The following is a 22,505-nucleotide window of genomic DNA, read 5'->3' as shown; positions in this document are numbered from 1 at the left end:
TTTAAAAAGAACAATCAAACTGGTGAGGGGGAAGTAGTGAATGAAAACATATGTGATACTTCTCTCTTCTCAGAGAAATAGGAAGCTGGGTCATTGCTGAGAGCAAGGAAGGTATAAACTGTATGAGAAGTTTGTGGATTGGGAAGAAGTTACACAACAGGCACCTAGAAATGTGGGAGCTTAATGGATCAAGGAAATGCCATTTGATTGGCAGGGAACAATGAGCAGCCACTTGTTAATCATCATAGATTTAGAGTAAGACCAGTAAGCTTGGATGAGTATACTTCTCTGGTCACATTCAGTCATATTTCTTTAGTTTCAATCTAGCTCCAGGAGTAGAATAGGTATAACCTAGCCTCAACAAGACTGTTTTGCTAAATACGATCCAAATAGAGAGTAACCAAGGAATTGAGACTATATGCAATGGAATGCTTATAAGGATTGGTCATGGAAGTTAAGCTGGGAGGTAAGGGAAGTAAGAACATGAAGAGTGAGGCACAGTAATGGGTGTTAGGAAGAATATCTTATGGATCATAATTGAATCAAAGATTGTTGAAGTCAAGGGTACTGGTGTGAGGGTGTGGGAGCGAGTGGGGTCACAAATGGAGATTATGAAGGGGTTGTGGTTACTGGTAGTGATATGTATGAGTTTGTTTAATCCTCTTAGTGACACCGTGAGATCAATATTATAAATATCTCCATTTTGTATGTGAGGAAATTGGGAAACAGAGTTTAAGTAAATTTCCTATGTCACATGGCAGCGAAGTGGCAAACCAGAACTGGAACCCAAGAGTGTCACTCCAGAGCTTGTGCACGGAACTCATCATTCTTACCCTTTTCCAAATCCCGAAATAGGCCTTCTCGTATTTATCTTATCTTGGCAAGTAGAATATTCATATCCCAACTTTCCTAAGACAGAAACCTTAGAATTATCATTGCTTCATCTTGAATATCAGGTTGGTCATTGGGCAGCCTATTCTAATATTCTTAATCCTTTTCCTTTTCTTCAGCCTAGCCATAACGGCCTCACATGCCACTATCACAAATTGTTCTCCAGGATTGTCCTAATGGCATCTTTACTGAATTGCCTCCCATACATTCTTCATTCTGCTTCCCGAATCCACTTGTGAAAATGCAGTATAATATTTTAATTCCAAACTATCTAGCATGGTGAGCAAGGCTTTAACTAGATCAATTCATCCAGTGCCTCATATGCCAATTACTCACTAGAAATCAAGGATGATTTGAACTACTGTAGTTCTCTTAAGTACACCTGCTCTTTAAAGCCTTTGAAGTTTTGTGTATCTTAATAAACCAGCCTGAATCACTTTGCTTTAAAATTTCCCCCAACTTGCTAAGTGGAAATTAAAGGTTACGTTCTTGTCATGGAATAGATCCTATTAAACCCAGTAACTATCAAAATACTGATACTTTAAACAAATTAATGCAGTTGTTCTGCCCATAAAATTGCTTAATTTTTTCTGACTGATGGGCTTTGAGACTTTTCAGTTTTTAAGCTCTCATTTTATATCCCAGGATAATTCCACACCACGTCACCTGTTGTAAAATTATAAACTTTTACTTAAAGGAAATCATTAGTCTTTTTTAATGTTTATTTATTTATTTTGAGAAAGAGAGCACAAGTGGTGGGGGGGAGCAGAGAGAAAGAGGGGGAGAAAGAGAGAGAACCGTAAGCAGGTTCCATGCTCAGTGTGGAGCCTGATGTGGGGCTTGATCCCACAACCACGAGATCATGACCTGAGCCAAAATCAAGAGTTGGGTGCTTAACCAACTGAGCCACGCAAGTGCCCCCAAATCATTAGTTTTTCAAAAATAATATAATCTTGTTTTTGTCTTTTTTTCAATAACAATTTCCTTCTTAAAAAATTATGAGACCCATTTTCTCATGCTAATGTCCTCAAAGAAGAACAGGTGAGGTTCAGAATCACTTATTGCAAAATGGCTGTGAATATCTTCTCTATCACATTCCAGGAAATATAAAATGAGGAACTTAAGATACCTATTTTTGTTGAGGTATTTTTTTTTCCTTTTCCTTGACTGTATGGTCAGGAATTGGTTATTGAATGAGTGGTATAAACAATATGGAGCCCTGATTCCTGGTTGAAACATCTTAATAATATAAGTTCAAGGTCTATAGCAGCAGTTTTTTGATATTTTATAATGTCTTTTTAGGTTTTTTTTTTTTTTATCTCTTAAAAAATCCTACAACAAATTTCTCAGCCCACCAATTACTCCTCAACACTTGTTACTAACTTTAAGTTAATGATTCAATTGAAATGTGTTCACCTCTTTTGCAGATTAGCAAGGTAAGCATCTTTTTTTCACTGGTGGAACGTTTTTATTAGCATATACTACAAATGGCCTCCACACATAATTGGTCTTGATAGTGCCTATTGCCGTAAAAATGGATTAAAACCAACTACTCTGAAATTAAAATTGAAATGTAACCAGTAACTCTATACATCAGATATAATCACTGTTTTCTGAGATTGAAATTGGTATCAGGCATATTTTGAAAGTATTATAAAAAAACATAGCTTAAAATTTATATAATTTCGAAATTTTGTCAAGATATTCTATGGCTGTGTTTGCATACTGATAATGCTTTCTTGGAAAAAATTTTCCAGCAAAAATGATGACATTCATGGGCCATTTGTTGCCATTTTGAAGAAAATTCAGAACTGTTTACAACAGCAGATTTCTTGAAGGCCTTCCTTCATCCTACCTCCAAGTGATTCTATTCAGTGGAGACTCTTGATAAGCAACTTAATTTCCATAAAAAGCCATTAATTCTTCCCAATTGATTGTTAAAATGAGTATTTCTCCTTTGAATAAAATCCTTTAAAAATTCATTCTTGATTCTTGCTATATTTTGCACTCAGAAATTTCTGTTGTCCAACCTCATAGTGACAATGCAAAATAGAATTGTAATAATTGCATATAGAACATGGCTTGATAAGCTTGAAATCTATCTTTTATGTTCTAAATTTAACCTCCAACAAAAGACAGACTTGGTCCATTTGTTTTAGTCCCTTACTGATTTGCTATAATTAAATGTGAACTCACCATTATGGCTTCAGCCAAAATTGGAAGACATTTTAAAAATCATACAGAACTCCTTATTGTCACAAAAAAAGCTATATTTTTAGAGATGCCTTCATTACCTAACAGAAATCCTTCTCAGTTCTCTTTATCATGGTTTTCTTATCTTTTGGACACTGTCAGTCTTATTACTGTCATGATTTATTTTCTATCCTTAGGATGCACTAGAGTTAAATGCATGGCCACATTTAACAATGATACACATTTTTATGTTACTTACTTCTATGTGCTAATCCATAACTTTATTGCTAGTTTATCAAATTATAATGGCCTCAGTTAGTACTTTTATTTTTTTAATTATTTTTGATAGTACATAAGTTTGTTAGATCACGGAAATCCATGAAATAGGCTAGAGTCCCTTTGATTCTTAGAGTAATTTTATAGAGTCAGCTATAAATGTTCTTAAATTTTTTTATAAAATTTATTTTAAGAGAGAGAGAGTGAGAGAGCACAAGTGGGGGAGGGGAAGAGACAGAGGGAGAGAAAAAGAATTCCAGAGAAACTCTGCACTGTCAGCGCTGAGACCAACTTGGGCTTGAACTCACAAAATCTAAGATCAGGACCTGAGCCAAAATCAAGAGTCAGATGCTTAACCGACTGAGCCACTCAGGTGCCCCGAAGGAGCTATAAATTTGACCAACTTCTCTAAAACTGTGGTATAATCCATACATTCATTCCAAGTTTTATATTATTCTTTTATGATCAGGCAAATTGGGTCTCTAGGAGTATACCTGTTTTCCTAGTGATTCTTCAGTTTGAGGGAGGCTGTTATGAAATTGATTCACTCTCAACAAAAGAAGACTTAAGTTGTCTCATGAGGAAATCTCATTTTAAACTTTATGTTTGAACAGTGAAATGAAGCAGATCATCATAAAAATCATTTTTATTATATTTAGCTCCATGATTAAATTTAGTTTTCTGTATGCATAAAATGATTATTATATATTATTACTTAAAAGCAAGATTTTTATTTTCTTTTTGTAAGACTTTTATTTTCTAAATAAGGGGTTGATTAGTCATTTTCTGTATCTATATATCTACATATATGCTAGTAAAGCTGATAAATTAAAATATAAGAATGATATGGCATTGATTACTTTAAACATGAGTTTATATTAGAAATAAGTATCTGCCCTTTCTATACTATTTTGACTATGTCTTTATTTTAAAATCATTACTGATAATCTATGTGCATTATTTTCATATACAATAGCTATAGTGCTTGATTCTTTTATGTCTTATCATCCATCTTTTTCTCTCTACTTCCTTCTTTCCATTGCCTTTTTAGGTTACAGAGCTAAAAATTCAGATAAGAATATTTATCTTATTTCCTACAAATTAGACTCCACTGGTCAAGGCAGAAAAGCAGATTACATATCATGGTGTGATAAATATTGACTAATAGGGGCTCTAGAGGACAGACTCTTAATTCATCAGGAGGGTAATTCGAAGAGTAAATGAAAACTTTCTTGAAGAAATGATGCCTGAATCCTGAAGTATAAGTAGGGATTTAGCTATCAAATTCAAAGTGAACTCCATCTGAGTAGTCTCAGCAACAAGAGTACAGAGTGAGCTCTTGAAGCTAAGAAATGTTTATTAAGGGTTATGTGTAAAGGTGAGACTTGGAAAGATGGACAAGACAAAGTCTGAGATAGTGAAAAGTCTGGCCTGTCTCATCAAGGAGTTGGGTTTATCTAGTATATATTGGAGACCACAAGATCAGGTTTTAGAAGGAAAATTGTGGTAGCAATGTGATCACAAATAAATATAAACTGGGAGCAGAGGAGATACAATAGAGTACGGGATTATGATACAAACAATCATAAAACACCAACAAAGTAAGAAATTGAGAGAATCAGGAGAGAAAATTTTAGCAGAAAGTGGAATTAGAGGGTTTAATTTGATTTCAGAGTGGATTAGTTCCAGAGGATGGTAAAATCCAGTTTGCAGCCATGGATCTGAGAGGCTCACCTGGTGCAGAAGAGAGGTTCACTAGATATCAAGAGGTCAAGTAACTCTTGGGATAGCTTATTGTATGTTGTCCTGAAAATGTCCCAGGGTAATTAAAGGGTCTTGGTGAAATGGTCTTGCTGTATAAGAGTAATGAATACGAATGGTGGGGAGAGGTATTAGATTCCATGAGTTTCAAATGATAAGAGATAGTCTACTCTGGGTCTGAAGGAATGATGATTTGAATGGAAAACCAAGAGATTTCTATAAAAACTATACAACAAAGCACTGGTTGAGAGAATGAGCAACCTCTTTACAGAAATATAGCAGGGAAAATGGCAGTGACTTGGAAAGAAAAAAAGATAATTTGTTTATTTGAAAGGTTCAGAGAGCCCAGCAAAAAGTTTTAAAAATGAGGTGAGATATGGAAAATCAATTTAGGAGAAAGAAAGCAAAAATAAGCATAGGATAGTGATAACCAGAAAGGATAGAGACTAGAAACTTTGGATCTGTGGGCGAGTTGTTTCCTTCATAGGATTACAGAATAAGAAATGACTTGTGTCCAGAATATAAAAATAATTTATGTATATAAATAATAGGTAACAAACAATGCAATTTAAGAGGGCAAAAGACCTAAATAGGCTTTGAACAAAATATATACACACAAATCACCTACAAACATAAATATATGCACACTATCTTTACTCATTAGGAAAGCACATATTTAAATCTCAGTAGAGAATACTACACATCCATCAGAATTATTAAGACAATTAAAAATCCTAAGCTTTGCAAAGGGCAAGAAACAACTGGATTGTTCATACAATGCATATGGGAGAGTAAATTTGTTCAGCCACTTTTGGATACTGTTTGGTAATATATTCTCTGTATTTGAATCCTGGCTTTTTCACTAATTTTGTGACATGAGGCAAGTTATTAATATTTTACACATCTGTATTCCATTTAAAAAATGGAATTAAATTAATTAATTCATGAAAATTACTTAAAAGTATGGTCAGTATAGTTCCTTTGATATCACATAATATTACTGTTATGAGAAGTATTGTGTTGGAATACTATGGTTAAAAAGTAAATTGTAACCAAGGTGCCTGGGTGGCTCAGTCAGTTGAGCATCCAACTTCAGCTCAGGTCATGATATCACAGTTTGTGAGTCCGAGCCCCACGTCAGACTCTGTGCTGACGGCTCAGAGCCTGGAGCCTGCTTCAGATTCTTTGTCTCCCTCTCTCTGCCTCTCCTCCACTTGTGCTCTGTCTCTCAAAAATAAATAAACGTAAAAAAAATTAAGAAGTAAATTGTAACCTTTTACTATAAAAGAACTATGTATTTGTTAAAATTTATAAAAGCAACTTAAAAATGAAGAGAAAATATTTAAAAATTGTAATATAAATGGAAGAGCTATTAAAAATTTCCTCTTGATCCTTAGATATATATTTTTGACATTTTTGTAACTAAACTTGGTAAATCATGTGGCACTTTATTTTTTTTTAAGTCTATTTATTTATTTTGAGAGAGAGAAAGCACGAGCTGGGGGGAGTGTTAGAGAGAGAGGAGAGAGAGATAATCCCAAGCAGGCCCCACACCAACAGCACAGAGCCCCATGTGGGGTCCAGTCCCATGAACCGTGAGATCGTGACCTGAGCCAAAGTCGGATGCTCAACTGACAGAGCTATGTAGGCTCCCCAAGCTTTCATTTTGAACACCTTGTTTTATACTTAAACTAATACCATTAAATGTTTATGTTTCTATATACTATGTAACATTGCTATTAACGGCTGTATAATAACTTATTAAATGAAGATACCATAATTTAGTTATAACAATGTTTATGTTTAGTATGTTTCCAATTATTTATTTTGTTTTTATATATAACACCTTAGGGAACACCTTTATGAACCATGGCTTTTCCTGGTCACTGTGTAATCAAAGTATCCTTTTCTTCTCATACTTAGTATTTTGTTTCACAGGTGAATCAGATTTCACAGTTGTTTAGTTTTTTTATGTACTATAAACATGATTCTTTTTTTGTTTATTTATTTTAAGAAAAAGAGAGATCATGGAGGAACAGAGAGAGAGGGAGAGAGATAATCCCCAGCAGGCTCCATGCTGTCAGCAGGGAGCCCAATGTGAGGCTCAGTCTCACGAACCATGGGATCATGACCTGAGCCAAAATTAAAGGTCACATGCTTAACTGACTGCCCCACCCAGGCATCCCTATAGTATAAGCTATTTCTAAATCAGGAACATAATGATTGGAATGATTTTCCTAAAACCTAAAAAGCATATTTTTTGAATAAACTATTAATTTAAACATTTAAACAGTTAATTTGAGATGATTGTTTTATTTTTCAAGAACATATTATCAGAATATATGGTCAAAGTAGTATTCATTGGCAAAAGGTGATATGATAAAAAATTAAGTATATGTTCAGTAGTGTGCCCCTTTTGGACCAATTGTGGTCTTTTCTCCCCAGAATACTTTATACTTTTGCTATAATATTCTATATTACCTTAAATAAACTTTTAAGAATGCCAACAAAATAACCAATGAAGCTCGTTAGCTCAGAGACAGGAAAATAAAGGTATTTGGAAAATATAAATTCTAGACATGTTCTTAGACTTAATTCAGACTTTTCCAAGTACCCCTCTTCTTTGTTGTGACTAAAAACTTGGACAACGTGGTGTTGCTAAAGTACCAATCCACGTATCTCTGCATATATCATGCTTGGAGAACCATATGCCTCTGTTACCTTCTCCTCTTCCAATCTTGTTTGCTCTTCTACAATTATAAGAATTCTACTAAATTATGCATTGTAGATACGGTGATTACGTCTTGTGTAGCAGAGAGTATGTTAAATCTGTCCTTAAAGCATGTGTTTAATCAAGTGTTTACTCCTCAGCAATGTCAAAAGTTCTTTTAGAGACTGGAAGTATGGTGTGTGTGTTTTATCCTTACATTCCAACTATTAAGGGTTCTTTCCATACTGTATCTGTCATTTAACCAGAAACAATCAATAATGACAATTTCAGTAGTAAACATTAGCCAGTTAAAAAGGGAGGGAGATTTCTGAATTCTCTGTGATTCTGAAATTTGGATTTTGAATGCTCTGTAAACTTACTTCCTTTACTAGTTGTAGAGCTCCCAGAAATCTGGTGGGGAAGTGTGAACAGTTGGCTAGGGATGTGACTTGCTGCACTGAGCTTCAGTTTTTATTTAACATCTTTTCAGCTGCTTCTCCCTTCTTTGCATTTACCTCTTTAACCTTTAACCACACTTACTGAAGTCATCTATTTTCTTGAAATTCTTTATGCAATGTACCATGGGTTTGTGCCTGTGCAATTTTCTTTTTTGTCTAAAGAGTGGGGACAAAGCCCATTGTCAGTGCTCAATAAATGTTTCATCAATGTCATTACTTAATATTCATTTAATTAATATTCATTATAGATCAATTCATAATTGTCATCATAGTAATGATAGGTCAAAAAGAATCTAATTTTTCCATACTTTGAAAATCTAACTCAGACTCAATTTTGTGGTATTATTCATATAAGATAGCTGCTTTTTTTTAATTTATTTTTAAAAATATGTAGAATTAAATTCTGAATATTCCCACATTTTTTTGCCAATGTTTTTTTGATTCAATTCCATGGAGGAAAACATTTAAGCACTAAAAATCTGAAATGTTTATAAAATATATGTACATCCATTTGGGTTGGACATAGTCTTCATGTATTTATATTTTAAAGGGACATAGTACAAGAGGACTCTGCATCACTAAGTGATGATTCCATCATCTACACTTAAGAGATGAACCATTTGTCTGTTACACTGTCTTAGATTGATTCTAGTGGTTTCTGAAGAACCCATCTTTACAGTAGCTTAGGCTATATAATGTATAATATGTGTGATTAAAAGTAAGGGCTAACCTAGAAGAAAAAGTTAATTATGTCGTGGCAAATTATATTTGTTTCTACATAAATGAATATGGTAGATTCTATTTTTAGGATTCTAAAAATATTATTTTTATTTTTTTAAATAGGACTACAAATTTATTCCTACACATTTCTATATTTTATGCCTAACATGTAGCTGTACCTTGATCAAGTTATAATTTTTTAAGGAGACAAACCTGTACTCTGTTAATTTTGTCACGATTTGTAGAAAAGCAAAACAAAAGACTAATATGACATAAACAGGAAGTTCAATTAATTGAAAACTGATGGAAATCTAAAGCTTGTAGCCAAAAGTGGGTATTATCTAAAGAAGGAACAAAAAAAAATACTTAAAAGGTAAAAATCTAGGTAATAGACTAACACAAAATAAAGAATATTTTCTATGTGTCTGATTCAAAAGTGAGGCTATGAGATTATGAATTAAGTTATTCTACAACGTATTACCAGTAACATTCAAAGTCAGCCTATTTAAGTATATATTAAGCAGCATTATAAAGCAATAAATTTATGCCAAAATCAAAGTAGACTTAGAAATTCATGTCGCTAATATCTTTAAAAAGTTGACAGAGGTAGTTTTCAGATTTGTCCCAGAGTTTCTTAGTAGCCTTATGAAAAAGGGGGAAATAAAGTGTTGACAATCTTCACAACATAAAACCAAACCATTCACTTAGCGGAAACGCTTTTTATTGTTATTGTTGTTACTGAGATCTGAGATTAATTTCTTCCATATGAAATTGTATCAGGCAGGGACTACGCCTCAACAATATTGCTGTAATCATTTAGTAGAGTTTGTTTCCTTTGGTTTTGCTTTTTTATAACAACTGTCAATGCAGAGTGATGGCTTATGGCCAAAGTGCATTTTAGTATAAAGAAGTCTACCTGTTGCAAAAATAAAATAGTAGTAATTCTGCCATAAGAAAAAAGAAACAGGCATAGTAGTTAAAAGTTAGATGGATGTCATACATGAAAATTTATTGTACTGAACGGAAGAAAATGTTAATAGCAATTGTTTTACCTGATAAAGAATACTAAAGAAAACATTTACTTTATAATATACTGATTTAAAAGGAATACCTGAAACTTTAAAAAAAGACATAGAGAAAAATAATACCTTAGCAGAAACTAAAATACATCAGTGTCTACCTAGGGAAAAATCAACATTGAGGACAACTGAATCAGTAATTTGAAGGAGAGGATTAAGACAACCCCCTTTAGTGCAAAGGAGAATGGCAGCAAGGTGCTATCCCTAAACAAAAAATTAAAATATTTTCTTAAAGTCTAAATATGCTGAATAAAATCAAATTGAACTAAAAAGAACCTACATTTCTTCAAGTTCACTCATCCACTTAATGCAATTTCCAGGTATTATTACTATTATCCATGTTTTTCTTGGCAAAATGACTCTACAGTTTGCCTGGAAGAATAAACATGAACAAATACATTATAAATTCTAGGAAAGAATAGTAATAAGGAAATACCTGTTTGAAGAGACCTTAAGAATATGCTTATTAAAGTTACAGTGATCAAAATAATGTAATACTGGTTCTAGAAGATACTTGGCAGAGAGTCTAAAACTTATTAAATGATATGTCACAGTGTAATATATGATGACACTCTCATATTAAATCTGTAGGGGGATGGCAGGGGTGCATGATGTTGAGATGACTACATATGTATGGGACACTAAATTAATTCCACTTTATACCTGTTCTAAAATACATCAAACATGGATTAACAGTTTTGTTTTTGCCTGTAAAATGCCTTTTTCCATTTTATCTTAAAACACAAAGGTGGGAGAAAATGTTGACAGACTTGACAAATCAAAAATTTTTTGAAAAATGGTAAAGAAAGACCAAAACTCACAAATCAAGATAGATGTAAACATTTTAACAAAAAAGCCTTGTTTTGTAAAATTAATACAAATACCTAAAACAATAATTGAAAATTTTAATTCTTATAAATAACTGAGAAAAACAAATTAAAACAAAAGCCAGAGATACTCATTTTCTATCCAGTGAGACAATATTGCCACGAAGTGGGGCATAAATATACTCCCAAATATGTGAACTCTATGTTGGTATTTTTGCTTGTGCCCTCCAGAGGAAGTTTGGGGTTGGGGCAGGGCAGATATCCAGAACTAATTGCATTATAGTAGAAATAAATACTTTATATTGTTTCTGTCTGCTCACTTTTAAATTTTGAGTGCAATAAAAATCGGATCCCTTCACCACTAGACATTGAAGGATAAATTCCACCTTGCAAAGGTAACCTGTGGTTTTAATGATTCCAGATGAAGTAGTGGTGATCATAAAGTATTTATATACATGCTTTTCTCTGTTTTACTATTAAATATAACTTGTCTATTCTCAGCTTTCAACTTGAAACCTGAGTAAGAATTGAGTCATGTAAAACTTTTGGTCTGGACACCAGTTTCATGCACAGTGAAATGATTTTTGACTCAATTTTGTCTTTTTTTATTAGCTTGCTCTATGTTTCCTCTTTTTGTAGAATAAAGATTGCTTAGTTCTTTTGAGACTGCCACACCTACCCCTTCCAGTCTAGATGGTAAAATCTATCATTTCAAATTCTCTTACTAATACTCACAGGAGCTTTGACTAATTTGGATTCATTCGCCCAAGGGAACTCAAATCCTGGAGGAATACAGCTCTCCATTCCTCTTTTTTCCCAACCTGAAATATTCTTGAATTCTTCCATTTGGTTACCATTACTCCAACATCCTTGAGTCATCCAATACCTCTTTCCCTCCAGTTTCTTTCATTCTAGCATTTTCTGCCTCTCTTTCTCCCCATTTTGCTCCTGTCATGGCATGTGCCACAGTATGTAATAATACCCTGACTCACTAATTTACAGTTGGAAAACTCAGATAAGGTGTAACCTAACATCTTACGACAGGTAGCACTTGACAGCACGGTGATCTGAGTGGTGGAACTTCTTTGTTTCTACTTTCAGTGATATGTCTGCCTTTGAGCCCGTACTAGAGGGATAGCTGTTCTTTTTGCTGTCTTCCATATTTGTTTATGGATGTGACTTTTCTCTGCTTCTTAATGTAGCTATAAATCTATGCAGCTGTGAAGATGTACTCACTGTGTCAAATTTCCCTCCTCCTCCCACCTCAACCCACATTATTCTCATTCCTGACAGTATAATAGGTGGAAACCTGCTCTTGCTATTCATCCCAAATCCAGCGGCACTCTTTTTGGTTGGATTCCCAAGGAGCAGAGAGTGAAGGGGATTTTGCTGTTTATGATTTATAGAAGGAGGAATGTTCCTTTTTTTTTAAATTATTAAATGATTACTTTTGAGAGAGAGAGAGGGAGACAGACAGAGTGTGAGTGGGGGAGGGTCAGAGAGAGAGGGAGACACAGAATCTGTAGCAGGCTCCAGGCTCTGAGCTGTCAGCACACAGCCCGACGCGGGGCTCGAACACATGAACCCTGAGATCATGACCTGAGATGAAGTCAGATGCTTAACGGACTGAGCCACCCAGGTGCCCTTGAAGGAGGAATGTTTCTTTACAAAATCATCTGTAAGGAAGGAGAGGAAGGGGGCTTTGAGCAAGGAAGGAGTCACAGGGAGAGTTCAAGACTTAGCCTGAACCTTGGCATCTCTAGCATAAAATCCCACCATATGATTGTTCTTAAGATAAGGGGGTTGGCTTTTTCTAACTTGTATAAGTGTTTCATTAGCTGTGGCTTCCTGTAGGATAGAAGGTATTTGCCACCCTGGAAAGCCTGCTCCTGAAATAAAGAATAATTCTTCAGAAAATGGGACACTTGGGAATTCTCATCAGTCAACCCTCACAGCAGTTGGGGATAGGTACTCTGGCCAGGTGACAAAGGATCTGCTTGGGGCTACCAACAACATCTACTAGACCCCCTTTCCAAGAGTCCTCATTTTTTAATCCCCTGCTGCGTTGGCAGTATTTAAAGTGCTCTGTTATAATGTAGCACTCATCTAACACGTTTCTACTAGTTTTTCTTCTACCCCTCTAACCACACTTTATCTACATTGCTAAATTCCTCGTCCTCCTGTTCTTGAATATGTATGTCTCCATTTTTAACTGTATTCTCATGTCATTATGCTCTCTATAGATTATCTCATCCAGTGTCTTATGACTACAACTCCCACTTTTGAATACAGCTGTGTAAGCTTCTTCTCCCTGACCCCTCAAGATCCAAATCCTCAGCTTCAGCTTGCAAATTTCCTCTTGATGTCCCATCGAGGGCTCAGTTTCCAAACACCAGGAACTGAACTGAAAACTTCTCTTGTGGAGCTGTTGCCTCTGCTCACTGACCAGTGCTGCCAACACTTATCACAGACACGAAAAGGGTGGATCTCTTTGTCTCAAGTACCTAATTCAGTAGGCAACTAGTCAACAAATATTTGCCGAATTAATGAATAACAATCAGTTGTCTCTTTGTGTCCCCATCAGTTACTCCCTCTCCTGAGTCAAGAAGAAAATATATCAGACAGTGACATACATAGAAAATGAAAAATTAAAATGAATATGTGACAGGGAGGTTTCTTTTTTAAAATCATTCAAGACACATAATAATTAAATTTTATTGTTATAAGCTAATACACTCGAGTTCAAAGTATGTGATAATGAAGTAATCTTAGGGGCTGTCAAATAAGCATTGTGTTTAGTTTCTAGAGTGACATAGGAAGTATTTTACAGTTATTACTAAATCTCAAAAAACCCTGTGATTGTTATGTTGTTGTAGTTATATCAGATATCCAATAGATGGTACTGTGAAATGCCTAATATTTAAAATAAAGTGGTATTGCAGGTAGAAGGCTGAGAGGGAATATTTCAGAATTCTGAGGAGAATCAAGACCTTTTTCTCTGACTGTCAAATTATATTTACAATCTGATTTTTTTTAAATATAGCTTAAGCAATACAGTAGTCCATGTAAAATATCACAAATATTCATTCTTAGTATAGCTCAGAAAATGAATATTGATGTTTTACTACTAAACAGAACTTTAAAATTATTCATATTCTATTAGTAGGATTTTTTATGTGGTGATTATTACTCTTAGTGTTATTCAAATCACCACGTTTTCAGCAAGAAATTATAGCAACATGTCTTTGTCACTGAAATTCAACAGGAAATTTCATGTTAAAAATAAAGCAAGCCTGTGTGAGACCATCTCCTTTCTTGTTTAGAAAGAGAGAGTTCATTATTTATTTCATGTTTTGGCCTCTACCAAAGCCAGTCTAATATCTGAATGGAACATTAGACCATTTTGTAAATATACATTCAGAACATTTAAAAATATATATAAGCTTATGGATTTAATTCTTTTTTTTACAAAAGCAATGATTTAAAAACTGGTTAGAGTTTGTTCCTGAAGAGCATGTAAAAAGTAGCAATTTATAAATGGCCTTATTTATCTTAGTTCTCGTCAGTATTTCCATTTTAAAACGATGCTTATCTACGTGTAAGAATGAATGTGAAGTATTGAATACCAGAACTAAGTGTTACGAAACCTATTACTAAAGCTAAAAATGTCTGAGGGATTATGTCATAACAGAAAGCTTCAAAATCTCTGTGTATCTTATTTTAAATATTACAGGGAGCTTTTTAAAATTTTTGCTTCTGTTGATGATACTGTTCTTGGGTATTAGTCAGTATTCCTTTGTATTAGGGTTATTTATTTGTTAGTTTATTCAATCATCTTTTATTTCATATGACAATATGCTAGGTTCTAGCAAAACCAAGATAAATAGCTTTTAGGAAGAATGTTTTTGCATGAATCAACAGCTTCATGTGGTATAGGAAGTATATGTCCTTTGGTTTCTTTATGCATTTACTACTTTTTCCATGTTTTATATAATCGGAATATGTTACATTATGCATAACCTCTTAAAAAGAATATAGTTTTAGGTGCTTATGAATTTTCTGCTTAAAGAAAATATGCTATTGAAATACCTTGAGCTAGCTTAAGTAATTGAGGTTATTTTCTTTATTGAAAAAAAAAAACAAAAATAGTTAGTGTTTTGGTAAGTCTAGGCTTTTCTGTTATCTCCTAAGCCATATCAAAACAAATATGCCACATTTGTAATAGAAAAGTGTGGGATGAACAACTATTTTCCTGGATACTTCAAGATAAAAATAATTTCTATCCACCGCTATGTAATGATACACCTTTATGGATTCATCAGGGAATGAAAGGTCCTCTAGAATCCTACTCAGGTCCTTTAAGATTTTCTGTGTATTGTGTATTATGTTCTTTTCAAAAACACTACCACACACTGATTCATTTTCAGATTTCCTAGCATACTGCATGTATATAACATTACATGGCCAAGTTCCTACTTGAGCTAAATGGGTTTAAATATGAACTGTGCATGCAGATCTCAAGTGATAGTCTCTTAATAGATGTCAGATACTCTTTATTGCTGCCCTCTTTTATTTCAGTAACATTTTAATTAATTCACACTGATTGAATAAATGTACATTGAGACTTGTTTCCTAATGAGGGCGCATTTAGAGGAAAGGTTTTGCATCATTCTGATATCCTGTGGGTAATTATATTCTAATTATATGGTCGGGGGAAAAGAGTCTATAACTCAGTACTGATATTGTTCGTTGGACCCAATTAATTACATGCACATAATGAAAGTTCATGATAAGGTTGACTGGCAGTCAATGTAAAATTTTAACTCAATTGAATCTTAGCCTAATGTGAATGCAGAATTGGACTTTAACCTGGTTAGAAAATGCTTTGGTGTGAGATCAGTGGATATTTAGAGAGGCAAAGGATAGGAACAAATTTCATTATAACTTGTTTGTTTTTAAATTTGGGTTTTTTTTCCCAGATTGATGAAAAGGAAAACTTAGCAGCCTAATGCTTTAATTCTAAATATTATTATCCATATTCTTTCACTACTTAACAGTGTTTTTCTATATTTTAGAAAGCCACAGTGTTACGTTTTGAGAATGGGATCATGTTGAGAAAAAGAATAGGCATAACAGGAAGTAGTTTTGATGGATTTTATTTACATAAAATTCAATAGGTATTCATCTGTTTTATTAGATGTAGTTTCTTGAGGATGCTTTAAAAAAAAGTTTATTTTCAGAAAGAGAAAGAGAGAGAGAAAACCAGCGGAAGAGGGGCAGAGAGAGGGTACATGAGACCTCAGTGGACTCTGTGCTGAGAGCAGAGAGCCTGATGTGGGGCTCAGACTCACCAACTGCAAGATCATGACTTGAGGGGCACCTGCGTGGCTCAGTCGGTTGAGTGTCCGAATTCAGCTCAGGTCATGATCTCACAGTTGGTGAGTTTGAGCCCTACATTGGGCTCTGTTGTGACAGCTCGGAGCCTGGAGCCTGCTTCAGATTCTGTGTCTCCTTCTCTCTGACCCTCCCCTGTTCATGCTCTGTCTCTCTCTCTCTGTCAAAAATAAATAAAACTTTAAAAAAAAAATAAAGATCATGACCTGAGCCGAATTCCTATGCTTAACCGACTGGGCCACCCAGGTGCCCCTTGAATGTACTTTTTTTTAATTTAAAACTACCAACTGCAGTCAAATCCCCTGCCCCAAAAATCACAAGCATAATCATGCATATGTATACATACACGTAAATAGCTATCTCTTAATTATTATTATGTAAAGTAAGACTTGTCAAGAATTATTTGACACAAATAAATAATAAGGCATGTGCATTGTATTTTGAAATATATTTTGTAGATGGTTGAATCTGATGTTTAAGAATTTTTCAATACTTGAATCAAAAGCAAAAGCCACACTCTAAATATCAGCCCCCATCCCTCCTTTACTCAATTTCATTGTTTTCTTTGAATGAAAGGACATTTATTTCTGAAATGGTAGATGTAGTTATGATGCCCATGGTACATGTGAGGATTGAGGAGAATAGCAAGGAGGACTCTGTTCTTTTATTTTTCTTAGCCTCTCCTGTCTCCCTCTCCTTTTTTCACTATTGCTTTCTCTTTTTGATCTCTTGTCTCCCCTTCTGCATCTTTCCTTCTTTTTCTCTACTGTAATAGCCCTAACATCAATGTTTCATTAAAAAAAATATTCTGTTGGTTCACATATACTTGTAAGCAACAAAAATAGTTTCAGATGAAGAAAGTGTGATTAGTCCTTTTTTGCTGAGCTACAGGCAGGCAGTGGAAACTGAAGAACGCTTCTTCAACCATCTGGGCTTCTGATGATTTTATGGGACCTGGCCAAGTTATGATAACATTACTAATGATTTCATTTCACTAGTTAATCAGGATGGCAAGACAGTAACAATAACATTGGGAAGGGTTTAGTTCTTGCTGGTTGCTTTTATATGTAGAAATCTATGTTCGAAATGATTTGGGTATCTCTATAAAGATATGTTTTTAATATTCTTATTGAAAACAGTGCCTCTTAAGTTTCCAAATATCCACTGCATTAGGTGTATTTTCCCTGAAGGTTCAGGGTGTTTCCTTTCTAGACACAAACATGCACACATACTGAGGGAACCATAAAGGACGGAGCCTTCCAATTCCTTCTGTGCAGTATCTTCTGAGCAAAACTCTGCAAATATGTGTAAATGATCACATTTACAAGAGTAAGAATAGACATTTTTGTGAACAATTAAAATTATGAAACACTGAGATTATCTGTTAAACATATTTTTACCATTAAATTCATGTTGTTGCAAACTTAAAAATTTGGCTCAAACATCCCTTGATTAGTCAAGGGATCTTGAATAAGATTGTAATATGTATATCTTCTAGGGGCGCCTGGGTGGCTCACTCGGTTAAGCGGCCGACTTCCGCTCAGGTCATGATTTCGTGGTCCGTGAGTTCAAGCCCCGCGTCGGGCTCTGTGCTGACAGCTCAGAGCCTGGAGCCTGTTTCAGATTCTGTGTCTCCCTCTCTCTGACCCTCCCCTGTTCATGCTCTGTCTCTCTCTGTCTCAAAAATAAATAAACGTTAAAAAAAATTAAAAAAATATGTATATCTTCTAAAATATTTTACTTTTGATAGTTTCATTTTAATTAGATATGTCAATGTGCTGCTGGAAAAGAAAAAAAAAATAATGACCTAATTTGTCTAATGTCTAATTGACATACTTGCCATACATTGAAATAATCATTGGTTATAAAAATTATTTATAGTATACAAATTATTTCGGTCTCACTTCCTTTTTTAAAATTTGTATTGTGTTTACATGTGTGAGTATACTCACTTAGGGACCTGCAAAATCATAAAAGGTTAAACAAATTATGAATCTGGAAGGTGACAATAAAATTTAGCGAAACCAAATGTGTTTAGTTTCTATACAATAGAGATGCCCTTGATACATTTTACCATCAAGGATGATAGAACAACTTCTCTTTAAGGCTGAGACACTGTACCACTTTAGAAAGTCAGTTGTTCTTTTCCCAGACTTGCTTTTTATTCTCTCACTTCTTTTTTGATGCCAGAGATATCAACTTGCATATAAGGAAAGCAGCTATTTAAAATAGTTTTGTTTAGGGGTGCCTCAGTGACTCATTCGGTTAAGTGTCCTACTCTTGATCTCAGCTCAGGTCATGATCTTATGGTTTGTGAGCAGAGCCTGCTTTGGATTCTCTCTTTCTCTCTCTCTCTCTCTCTCTCTCTCTCTCTCTCTCTCTCTGTCTCTGTCTCTCTCTCTGCTCCTCCCCCCTCAAAATAAATAAATAAACATTTTAAGAAATACAAAAATAAAATCATTTTATTTGGCCACCTTAATTTACCACCGTACTAGAAGTTATAAGGTTAAATTAATCCATATTGATATTCAAGCCACTTCTTTCAGGCAGAACATATATATTGTGGTCTCTAAATACTTCGCAGTGTTCAATGTTTTAAAATAATGGTATTTTCATATCACTTAAAAAATAGAGACATAGCTAAAAATAGACTTAGGAAAAAATTCTTATTGAACTTGTATGAAAAAAAATAGAGCCTGGGACAGAGAAGCACTGTATTTGGATCTATCGTTAACTTTATTTTCTTAGGCTAATTATCTAACCTTTCTGATTTCCAGTTTCTCAGTCTGAGAAGTGAAGTATCTTGGCTTACATGGAGGATTAAATGAGACAATAAACATAAAAGCGATTTTTCAAAAATTTGAACATTCCTATATAGGTAGAGCATAGAGTTCTGTTAATTTTACTTTAGTCTTGAAATAACTGATGACCCTTTTAATCTGAGTACTATGTTCTTATTATATTTTTAACTCAAACCTCCAACAATCTCTCTACCAAAGATTTTTCTTTATCCTATGACAATTTGGATTAAATTGTCAATTTAAAATGATTACATGTTAGAAACTATGAAGACAAGAGATATCTCTATACTTTAGAATAATAGAATTTTTAAAAATTCTTTGATATTACGTTGAACTTAGTAAGTGCCCTGAAGACAAATGCATCTTTTAAACTAATTATCTGCACTGTGTATTCTATTTAATATTAAAATGATACTGATTAAATAAAATCAATCACATTCCTCTGTAGTCACACCTCACGTTTGATTAAATACAAATATACAGTTCCTATATTAATTCTGATTAAAAATATATTACATTTAGAATTATACAGTCATGATAATTTTCAAAAAGCTAAAACATTTACTCTGTTAATCCTTGATATTTAGAAATCATATACAGAAGAGTATAATTGAAGTAATATAATATCTGAATTTGTTCTCTAAAAAGTTTCTTGTTTGTCTTTTACCTGGATATCATAGTTTTCTTATTGTAACTCAAGGGTAAACCACTGATGGTCATGTTAGTTTAATATACCGTCTTTGCCTACACACCTTGATTATAAGTGAGCTTTTGTATACATTGTTTCATCCCTCTTATTCTTGAAAAGAATTTTTAGTGTTGCTGTCAGATACTTGAGTGTTGCTAGAGATAAGTCTCTGAGTAGGTGGCTTTCTCTCTTACACATTTATGACTTTTTGACCTGCTGTGCTCTCAATTTTGTTTGATCCTGTTAACTTATTCTTAGTCAACTGCTTTCACATTCTCAGAGAGGTAGTGACAAACTTTCTACTATTTCCTTACTCTCTTGTCACTACTTCTCTGCCAACATCACTCACTCTCAGTAGATGACCCATAATCCCACTACCTTAAGAAGGAAGAAGCCTGTAACATGAATATCCATAAATTACCAATTCTCCACACAAGTGGTAGCAAAGTGCCAGCTATGGGTTAATTTCATCCTACAGTGTGTTTTGGGGAAAGAATGCCTTAAAACAGGGTCTTCATAACCCAAATTGGCATAATTTTTGCTTTTTGTGTCATCGAGCCATATGATTCAAATATATCCCCAGCCTCTATTATTATTTTTCCATTATATATGCAGAAATAGATATATTTTACTAAGTTGAATCTTTTATATATAAATTGCAGGTAGTATGACATTACATCGCTAAATATGTCAGCAGGCATCTTGTAAGATTAAGGACAATTTTTTATACAATTTCCATACTATTATCACACATAGGAATATTAACGATAATTCCATAATATTAATCACTATCCTGTCTATTCAAATGCTTAAATATATCTCAAAAATGTCTTTTATAGGTTTTTTTTTTTTTTTTTTTTTTTTTTTTTGGTGCTTGTGGTGGGGTGGACCATATCCATTTAAGATTTGTGCATCACACTTGCTGTTACTCTAAACCATTTTGACAACTATAATCTCACTTGGCTTTCCAGTGCCTTACTCTTTACAGATGGGTAAGGTGAACATAGACTCTTCCAAAGATAGAAGGCATCTGTGACCTATGTCCTGGAGACTGTTTGATGGGCATCCTAATTTTTGCTTGAGAGTCTCTGGGACTTTCCTTGGCCCATGACATAGGATAAGATAAGGAATCACAGGACAAGGAGCTTAATCTGGATTAGAGGGAGAGCAAACATAGACTATAATAAAGATGGAACAATTACACTCATGTCTGAAAATGTTTATTCAGATCTAAGCTTGAACTAAGAGCTGAGAAGAAAAAAAATAGGAAAGCTGACAAAAAAAATTGAGGTGACGTAGATTGAAATTAGCACATTTTTCCCACCCCCCGTTATCTCAAGTGTTATATAGACTGATTTGGGCTCAAAAGTCAAGAATATTACTGAAGTCAGAAAGCTTTCTTTGAAAGTTCTGTGAAATCTGTTTTCAGTCCATCTGAGAAATGGCAATTACTTCCATAGGGTTTTGCTGTTGATGGGATAGTTAACCCAAGTTCATCCTTTCAGACTTCATGACTTAATTTGATGAAAAATCTGCAGCTGAAACATTTTTTACTTACATGATAAAAATATCTTCTAAGTAGAGTTGTATTCCTGGACACTTCAAATTCCTCTGTGGCTTCTCTAGACGCCTTCTTCTGATGCACTTCTGTGTGCACTGGATCCTTCTAGTCCTCTATGCTGAGTAGCTGGGAAGTCGCTTCTGTTGCATTAACCTCATGTAGCTATTTATTCTTCTGTTTCTTGCTGCCTTCTTGGACTTACACTGCATCAGGGAGTAAACTAATGTCTATGTTCTCAGATTTTTCAGACCCATCTTGGATATTCATTTAGAGTCGCTTTCACATAGCCCAGTCCTGGGGGTAAATTGGAATATACCGACCACTCCCTCCTTTTCAGAGACACACAAATGTCTAAGACCTCCTAACCTGACATCCAGCTTCATACTTAGCCCCACCACACACACACCCCACCATTAGAAAACTTTATCTAGTATTACGTGTGTGATTTGTCAACAATTCTTCCAAATTTGCCCTGAGTCCCATAGGGCATAGACTTTTGGAATTGTTAACCTTTTATTCTGTTTTTTGCCAGAAACAAAGCTCCTTACTGTGACTCAGAAAAGGAGGGCAGGTGAATAATTGAAGATGCACTGTCATGAGGACCAGTTTCAGTGTGTTTAACTTCATCTTTTTTTTTTTTAAGTTACTCTCAAGTAAAATTTTTCTACCTACTTAATAATATTTTCACTTTTTACTGATGCTAATGGAATATTTTTTCTTATTTCCAGAAAAATCCCAAAATAAAATCCACACCATAAGCTATGTCTCCATCAAAAAGATACTGAGTGTTTTAGCAAGGAATGAGAATTGGACTGGAAAATGGGAAAGTGGGCCGGGTAAATGGGCAACTCAAAAAATTAGTAGGGATGGTTTATGAGGGATAATGGAACTTAGAGATGAGTTCTTATTGCAAAACCTGAATGTAATATATCAGTATTATTTCAGAGAGGTATACGAAGCAGGTCAACAATATTGACCAATCTCCTTTGGGTGGATGAAGTTGCATTTTGGACAAGTAATTCACAACCCAACCCACTCTCCATTAGAGTATTCCTTATTAATTTATTTAATGGAATTAAGCAGAAAAAATATGACAAGGAAATGCATTTTATATTTATTCATTTATTTCACAGAAGAAGAGTGGTA

General features: G+C 34.3%; 1 protein-coding gene across 12 annotated transcripts in view; it reads left to right on the top strand.

Moving 5' to 3' along the window:
* Positions 1-22,505, top strand: part of DGKB (diacylglycerol kinase beta) — a 776,793-nt gene that overhangs the window by 284,124 nt on the left and 470,164 nt on the right. The gene's annotated exons all lie outside the window — the stretch shown is intronic.

Source organism: Panthera pardus, unplaced genomic scaffold (assembly GCF_024362965.1).
Source record: "Panthera pardus isolate Hobbes unplaced genomic scaffold, ASM2436296v1 HiC_scaffold_8, whole genome shotgun sequence".
Taxonomy (NCBI): Eukaryota; Metazoa; Chordata; class Mammalia; order Carnivora; family Felidae; genus Panthera; species Panthera pardus.
The sequence above is the reverse complement of the archived record's forward strand: the minus strand, read 5'-3'. Positions and strand labels throughout refer to the sequence as shown.